The following is an 8288-nucleotide window of genomic DNA, read 5'->3' as shown; positions in this document are numbered from 1 at the left end:
TTAAGTTGCACGACCCATGAACCTCTAACAAAGGATTGCCAAGATCCAAGTTCCTCTCAGCTGTTGAGAAAGAAACAGAAGGATTCTGTTAAAAACTCAAAGCCTGCAGAAAGGAGAGAAGAGATCGAAGTGTTTACAGAAATCAATTATGGTTTACGTTACATTTTCAGCCGGGATATTAAAAGGACGAAGCTCGTCCTCGCCTTCATTTATAAAATCCTTATGGTTGTGCTTCTTTTAATTATAGGTTGGCTGTCAAATAGTCTGGAATAAATCAAGCCTTGGGTGAGATCTGTTTCTTATTTTGTGAAGAGGACTGAAACCTGCACACTCATCCTGCAGTAATAGGCTGCAGGGCTTTAGAGCACGAGGACTTGTAATTAATGCTAAATACAGAATGAAAATTGGTGTCGAAGCTATAATTTAGAATCATCGGGTGGAATGTAATGCCTTCCCCTATGGTAAGTTTGGTTGGGGGGGCGTTTTGAGGGGGAGGGGGTGGTGCTTAATCAGGCGGGACCAATGGAACATAGGAAGAAGAGTCGTATGGATTCAATATCTTCAGTGGAATCTTACCAAAAAATGGCAAAGCAATTCCAGTGAGAAAAACAATGCAAATTCCCCCCGATGACATTGGTGGAAAATCTCACGGAATTTTGACCATATCAAGCTAACAATCTTTTCTTCATATGCATCACGCCTCAAGTTGTTTCGCTCGTCTCAGGGACACGTAATCACTGCAATCACAGGGGAACTCCCACCACTGCCCAGCACTTGTTCCAGATCCAACTGAGACAATGGCAGCCCAGAAGCCTGATCCAAGATTCTTGGAGGGAGCCTTGACCAGACTACTGGATGGTGTCCAGCAGAGGAGAGACCTCCTGTGCCTGCACGCCAGAAAGCATCCCTCCATCTAGGTGACCACCCCGTCTGGGAGGGCACAGTAGCTTTAGTTAGTGGCAGCTCCCTGCAGAACAGGACGTGGCAGCAGTGCTGGCAAAAAAATGAATGGCCTTCTTCGCGTGGCCAGTGTAAGCCGCCTCATGGGTTGCCCGTCTGTCACGAGGCCCTCTTCCTCTCCCACAATCGCCATGGTCCCCAGTCTCTGCTCTGCTCCTCACATCCCCACTTCAACTCCAGTCCACATGCCACTCCTCAAGCATCTGAACTGGCAGGACCCCCACTTACACTCTCCCCATCTGTCTCTCTGCAGGACAAAATCGACCACAATCGGCATGAGAGGGCACTTCCACCAAGAGTCATGCGAGAGCTCCGCACCCTCATCCCCCCACGAGGAAAAAGACCTTGAGCTGGCCGTGGAGGAGCACGACCATGCCTGTGCGGATGGCTAAGTGGGGCAGTGAGCAAAAGTGAGAACTCAAAGGACAAACAGTCAATCTTCAAACCTCCAGTGAGTAAACATTTCACACCATTTATTCCCCGTGATGTGCTGATGCCATCTCCCTTCCCTTGCAGGGCAACCGGGAGAGCAGCCCAGACCATCCTCATGCCCCCTGGAAACCACAGACCCGAGCAACTCCGAGGGTGATTTCTCGGACATCACCATAGGAGAGGCGACTCAGCTGTAACCTGCACCTTCCACCAGTGCAGGTACTCACACCTCAGTGGGATTATGTTGTAGGCAGGCTTCTGGGTCACTCACCTCACAGATGAAGGTTCAGAGCAGGTGGAGGCAGGGACCGTCCCAGGAATCCGGCACTTGGAGACAGAGCCGAGGGCACTGCTAAGCCCCTGGTCGATGATATGCTCCTGGGTCCAATCATCCCAGAGCTGATGGAACTGCAAAGGTAGAGTTGTGAGCTTCAGAAAAGGATGACAGCATCCCTCCTCAGACTCTAATGTAATGAGGCCAACCTTGCCAGGGTGCTGTCTGCAGTGGAGAACTTGGTGCAGGACATGTACTCCATGGTGGGGTTGTCCACTCCATGGCTCAGCTCATGACCTCCATGGCTGAGGGCATGAGTTCCATGGTGCAGGCTTCAAATGGTCCAACACTGGTCGGGAATCCACAGGTATGCACCTGAGGACAACGCGGCTTCGAGAACTCACTCCAGCTGCCCCTCTATCCCATGGAGTAGCATCCCAGGGGCCCCTGGGCACCCGAAAAGAAGAAGATTGGCAGGAGCGGAACCCAGGGCCATCCAACTGGGGGATTCTGGGAGTGTCCAGCCTATCTGACATCCCCCTCCCTGTGAACAACACAGATCCAGTCAGAATACCATGGAGGGTAGCACTGCAGCACCCATGCTGTTAGAAAGTAGCCCCAGACCCTCAAGGTCTAGGCTCCCCAGCGGATGCCCACCAAGGTCATCTCAGGCATTAGGGTATGGAAGGCAGCAGACCACCTCAACCTCAGGTGTGGATTCTGGGCATACAGTTAGACATAGCGAGAGGGTGAGGAAGAGTAAGTCAGCACCTAGTTGTCACAGGTAAACGTAGGCACTAATTAAAATAACGTCACAACTGTGAATTAGCTCATGTAAATAAACATCACTTTGATCACCAGCAGATCCTCCATCCTGTCATTTCATGGCGCCATGCTCTGTAAACCCCTGTGCACACTCGTTGCCTCATCCCTGAGCAGTGTGAGAGTGGCTGCGTTATGTCTCTCCCACCTCCCACACTGATAACTCAGTAATGACTGGCACAGTGGTTAGCACTGCTGCCTCACGGCACCAGGGACCCAGGTTCAATTCCGGCCCTAGGTGACTGCCTGAGAATCCTGCCCAATAACTTCAACAGCATCATCAGAATCTATACATGATAACATTACCATAATTCAAGTCTTGTGTTTCTTTTTCTTCTGATTTCTAGTTTAAAACTCAGAAAGAATAAAGTCTACAGTGCAATTGTCATTTTTGTCACTTGTAGGCATTGCTCCATTGTCGAGTCCACTTTCCAAATTCAGGTGGTAACTTAGCATTTTGATTTAACAGTCGATATGTAAATTTTGTGCATCGGCATCTCACTACTTCTCTTTTAGCTGTTTCAAGGATGTTGTTAAGATGCTTCTTCTGATCACTCAAAATTATTTTGTTTTCTTGCTTTGTTTGCTCTTTGAAATTTTGTGCTCTCGGCCTTCCCAGACAAACCTTCCAATTTTAAATGTTTCACTATTCTTGCAATAATGTCAGCTTTCTTTACCCCTGTAGATAATCCTAACTCCAGTTTATCTGCTGATTCAATTAACTGACTCTTGGTTACTTTCTGTAAACCTGCCAAAGTTACATCTTCCATCTTTAGAAAGATCTTAGCAATTTCCAATGCCATTTTGGATTTTAACCTCTATAATCTTCCTCTCTGTAACTCCAATTCTTTGGTCCAGTATCTCAGTACCCCGCTTAGCTTTTTTTTAAAGATCACGAGATCACTACCTTTGAGTTCCTACTTTTCAACTTACTTCATAACTCCCTATATTCTGTTTTTAGGACCTCATCCCTTTTTTTAACCTATGTCGTTTGTACCAATGTGTACCATGGCCACTGGCTGTCCAGCCTCCTCCTCCAGAATGACCTGTAGATGCTCTGAGACATCCTTGACTCTAGCACCAGGGAAGCAACATACCATCCTGGAGTCTCGTTTGCGGCCACAGAAATGCCTATCTGTTCCCCTTACAATTGAATCCCCTGCATTATATTCCAACACTTTTTACTCCTCCCCTGTGCAGCAGAGCCAACCATGGAGCAACAAATTTGGCTGTGGCTGCTTCCCACTGAGGGGCCATACCCTCCAACAGTATCCAAAACAGCAAATCCGTTTTGTTGGGGAATGGCCATAGAAGACTCGTGCACTGGCTGCCTAATCCTCTTTCTCTGCCTGGTGGTCATCCATTCCCTTCCTGCCAATGGAGTTGGGGCATAGCTCAAGAGTTGGGGGTGTAGCTCAGTGGTAGAGCATTTGACTGCAAATCAAGAAGTCCTTGGTTCAAATCCAGGTGCCCCCTTGAAATGAATTTTGGGGTATCACGATAGCACAGTGATTAGCACAGTTGCTTCACGGCTCCAGGGTCCCAGGTTCAATTCCCGGCTTGGGTCCCTGTCTGTGCGGAGTCTGCACGTTCTCCTCGTGTCTGCGTGGGTTTCCTCCAAATGCTCTGGTATCCTCCCACAGTCCAAAGATGTACAGTTTAGGTGGATTGGCCATGATAAATTGCCCTTAGTGTCCAAAAAGGTTAGGTGGGGTTACGGGGGTAGAGGTGTGGGCTTAAGTGGGGTGCTCTTTCCAAGGGCCGGCGCAGACGGGATGGGCCGAATGGCCTCCTTCTGCACTGTAAATTCTATGTCTAGGTCTATGTCTTAGCCTGTGGTGTTACCACCTCTCTATACCTGCTATCCATGTTACTCTCCGCCTCACGGACGCTCCACAATGTCTCCCGCTGCAGCTCCCGGAAGCCAAGATTTTGGAGACGGAGCTGGATTTGAATGTATTTGACTTGCTGGTAAGATTCAAGTTTGAGGTGTAGCTTACATTTGTACAAATTTAAAATCTCTGAATGTCCTCTATTAGCTTGACCCAACTTGGAGTTCATGATCTCTTTCTCTCTGGGTAACTTACTGCTGTCAGCCAGCAATTCTTGACGCATGTCATTGGTCAAGTTGTCTTTCAGTAAAGAGGAATCAGAGGCCCAAACTATTGAGCTTCTACAGGTGAAGAGTCCTACACGGGAATTTCATCGAAATCCAGGCCTGGATGTTTATTCCACTGTTGAAGGTGGTGTAGTCCGACCTTCTCATGCTGACACCAGGTGATTTCATTTCCTACAGCGGAGCAGCCTCATGTTGAAACAAGTGTGTAAATGGTACCACTACCTACAGGAAGTACAAATCCTACCCTACGAGCTGTAGGACAGCTATCTTTTCCTCATATCCTGCAATGTCTTCAAGATGTTCTTTGTTCTTCCGTTTGCTAGATTTACTTCAGTCTAAGGTATTGCTCCTTTCATCATCACGCAAGCAATGAATGATACAGCGGTGAAATTCTTCACAGAAGTTGAAGATGCTTCATATTCTCAGGCCTTTCCCCAGTGCTCAACGTCAAACAAGTTTCTAGAGAGGATGTAAGTTTGTCCTCTTCCTTTTCAAGGGGTTTTGATTTGCTGAGTCCTGAGGATTTCTCTCTGGAATCAGTGTTTTGCTGATTGGTTTTTACAGCCTTTCCAGTCAGGCAGTTGGGAGGGTCACAGCCCAGGAATCAGTAGTCATTAGAGGCTGCTATCCCACTCCCTGCCGTGGCCACACTTCAATCGATTTACTGCTGAATGACACCTTGCAAATCTGGGTGCCATTTTACAGACAGCCCCGATCTTTGCACCACCCCCCCTTTCAGGTTCCCCCCTCCACTTTATTGACCCCCCCCCTTCATCCCCCCAACCTTCTCGAGGCCCCCGAAACCCCACCTCACCTCCCATCTAATGAACAAGGCCCCTCCAGGCCCGATCCCTGACACTGCCAACCTGGCACTCGCTCATCTTGGAACTGCCAACCTGGCACCCTGGCAGAGCCACCCAGGGACCATGGCAGTGCCACCCAGGGACCATGGCAGTGGCAGGATGGCAGTACCAGAGTGGCCAGGTGCCGGGGGAGTGCCAGGATACAACTCTGCCCTGTCCCCGATCACCCAGGGGGTTCCAATGGCCTGCAAAACTCCCCACAGTGGTTCACATTTGTGGAAACCAGTGCTAAAGGGCACCCTGTCAAGGTCTCGCAGGCACGGCTGTTAGCTCCCGGGCACCAGGTGAAAGTGGCGTCCGGGTATTTAAATAAGCATAATGGCACATTTAAATATGCACATCTGGATCTCGCCTAGCGGGGCAAGATTCAGATTGCACCGGGCAAAACAAGTCAGGTGAGGCTGATTTTAGGTTCTCGTGCGATTCGCCATTGCACTCGGATCCATGCCAAGCGCAACATGGTCGCTGAATCATGCCCAATATGTTCAGCACATTCTCTGACAGTGGAGAACACCATTGGAGATGGAAGACTTTGCTGACAGTGACTTGGAGGGGGTGTAGGGGGCGGGGGAAGGAATGGCTGAAGAGAGACTGTAAACAGTACAGGAGATTTGCAGACATTTCAGCGTGAAATGTAAATAGTTTGACAAAAGAATGTAACAGTTTTAAAATTATCTTGGGGAAAGCTGTAGGGCGCGATCTAACAAATTAGAACAGAGTCCAATGCCGAGCGCGTTTAGCTGGGTGTTTCCCGGCACTCGCAGCGCCGAGAAACACCATGGGTGGGATTCTCCCCTACCCGGCGGGGCGGGGGGTCCCGGCGTGATGGAGTGGCGGGAACCACTCCGGCGTCGGGCCGCCCCAAAGGTGCGGAAGTCTCCGCACCTTTTGGGGCCAAACCCTCACCTTGAGGGGCTAGGCCCGCGCCGGAGCGATTTCCGCTCCACCGGCTGGCGGGAAAGGCCTTGGCGCCACACCAGCCGGGGCCGAAAGGTCTTCGCTGGGAGAAGCGGTTCCGCGCATGCGCGGGAGCGTCAGCGGCTGCTGACGTCATCCCCGCTCATGCGCAGGGGAGGGGGTCTCTTCCGCCTCCGCCATAATGAAGACCATGGCGAAGGCGGAAGAAAAAGAATGCCCCCACGGCACAGGCCCGCCCGCGGACCGGTGGGCCCCGATCGCGGGCCAGGCCACCGTGGGGACACCCCCCGGGACCAGATCGCCCCGCGGCCCCTCCAGGACCCCGGAGCCCAGCCGTGCCGCCTTGTCCCGCCGTTCAAAAGGTGGTTTAATCCATGCTGGTGGGACAGGCATTCCCATCGCGGGCCGGAGAATCGGCGGGGGTGGGCCCGCCGACCGGCACGGCGCGATTCCCGCCCCCGACGAATCTCTGGTGGCGGAGACTTTGAGACACGGCGGGGGCGGAATTCACGCCAGCCCCCGACAATTCTTCGACCCGTCGGGGGGGTCGGTGAATCCCGCCCCATGCTATCTATCGGGATTCTGTTGCAATTCTGGGCTTCAATGGGGAACTCCCTGCCGAGGCCACACTTCGTCCCGTTTTTTGCACTGAGGAGCTCTGCTCGTCACTCGAGCCCCAGGCCCCCAAACCCCCAACTCACCTATAAGGGGGTCCTCAGGCTCCCCTGCACCTCACCTCACACAAGCAGGGCACCCCCAGGCCCAATTCCCGCCGCAGAGAAAATGCCAGCCTGGTTAGCCAGCTTTTATTGCCCATCCCTAATTGCCCTTCAGAAGGTGCTGGTAAGCTCCTCATGAATCACTGCTATCCATGTGATGTAGGTACACCCTCAGTGCTGCTGGGGAGGAAGTTCCAGGATTTTGACCAAGCGACAGTGTAGGAACAGTGATCATTCCAAGTCAGGATGGTGGGTGACTTGGAGGAGAACTTGCCGGTGGTGGGGTTCCCATATATCTGCTGCCCTTGTCCTTCTAGATGGCAGTGGCCATGGATTTGGAGGATGCAATAGCATAGTGGTATTGTCACTGGACTAGCAATCCAAAGACCCAGGGTAATGCTCTGGGGGCCCAGGTTCAAATCACACCATGGCAGATGGCAAAATTTGAATTCAACAAAAATCTGGAATTGCCATTGTCGATTTTCATAAAATCCTAACTGGTTCATTAATGTCCTTTAAGGAAAGGAAATCTACCATCCTTACCTACATATGACTCCAAAACCATAGCAATGTAGTTGACTCATTTCAGCGATGGTAATGTCATTGAATGTCAAGGGGTTATGGTTAGATTCCAGGTCATGCTGCATCTGCACTTGGACTACTTCAGTGTCTGAAGAATCGCAAATGGTGCTGAACATTGTGCAATCATCAGTGAATATTCCCACTTCAGACCTTATGAGGGAAGGTCATTGATGAAGCAGCTGAAGATGGTTGGGCTTAGGACACTTCCCTGAAGAACTGCAGCAGTGATCTCCTAGAGCTGAGATGATTGACTTCCAACAACTACAAGTATCTTCCTTTGTGCCAGTTATGACTCCAACCAACAAAGGGGTTTCCCCCTGATTCCCATTGACTGTAGTTTTGCTAGGGCTCCTTGAAGCCACATTCAGTCAAATATGGCCTTGATGTCAAGGGCACAGTCACTCTCACCTCACCTCTGGAATTCGGTTCTTTTGTCCACGTTTGAACCAAGGCTGTCGTTACGACATCCTGGGCTAGGGTGTGGTCAATTCTAGCTCCTTTTGACCCAGAATCGCAGCACAATTGAATTCATCAATATTTCTTAGAAAAATACCCAAATTCTTTGGCCCTTGGCTTGGCTGGCCAATAAATACAGTCAC

General features: G+C 50.6%; 1 non-coding gene across 1 annotated transcript; it reads left to right on the top strand.

The window, feature by feature from the left end:
- Nucleotides 1-3892: 3892 nt before the first annotated feature.
- trnac-gca (transfer RNA cysteine (anticodon GCA)) lies at nucleotides 3893-3964 on the top strand. The gene has a single exon. It is a non-coding gene; the product is annotated as a tRNA-Cys (tRNA).
- The last annotated feature ends 4324 nt before the right edge of the window (nucleotides 3965-8288 follow it).

This window comes from Scyliorhinus torazame, chromosome 19 (assembly GCF_047496885.1).
Source record: "Scyliorhinus torazame isolate Kashiwa2021f chromosome 19, sScyTor2.1, whole genome shotgun sequence".
Classification (NCBI taxonomy): Eukaryota; Metazoa; Chordata; class Chondrichthyes; order Carcharhiniformes; family Scyliorhinidae; genus Scyliorhinus; species Scyliorhinus torazame.
The sequence above is the reverse complement of the archived record's forward strand: the minus strand, read 5'-3'. Positions and strand labels throughout refer to the sequence as shown.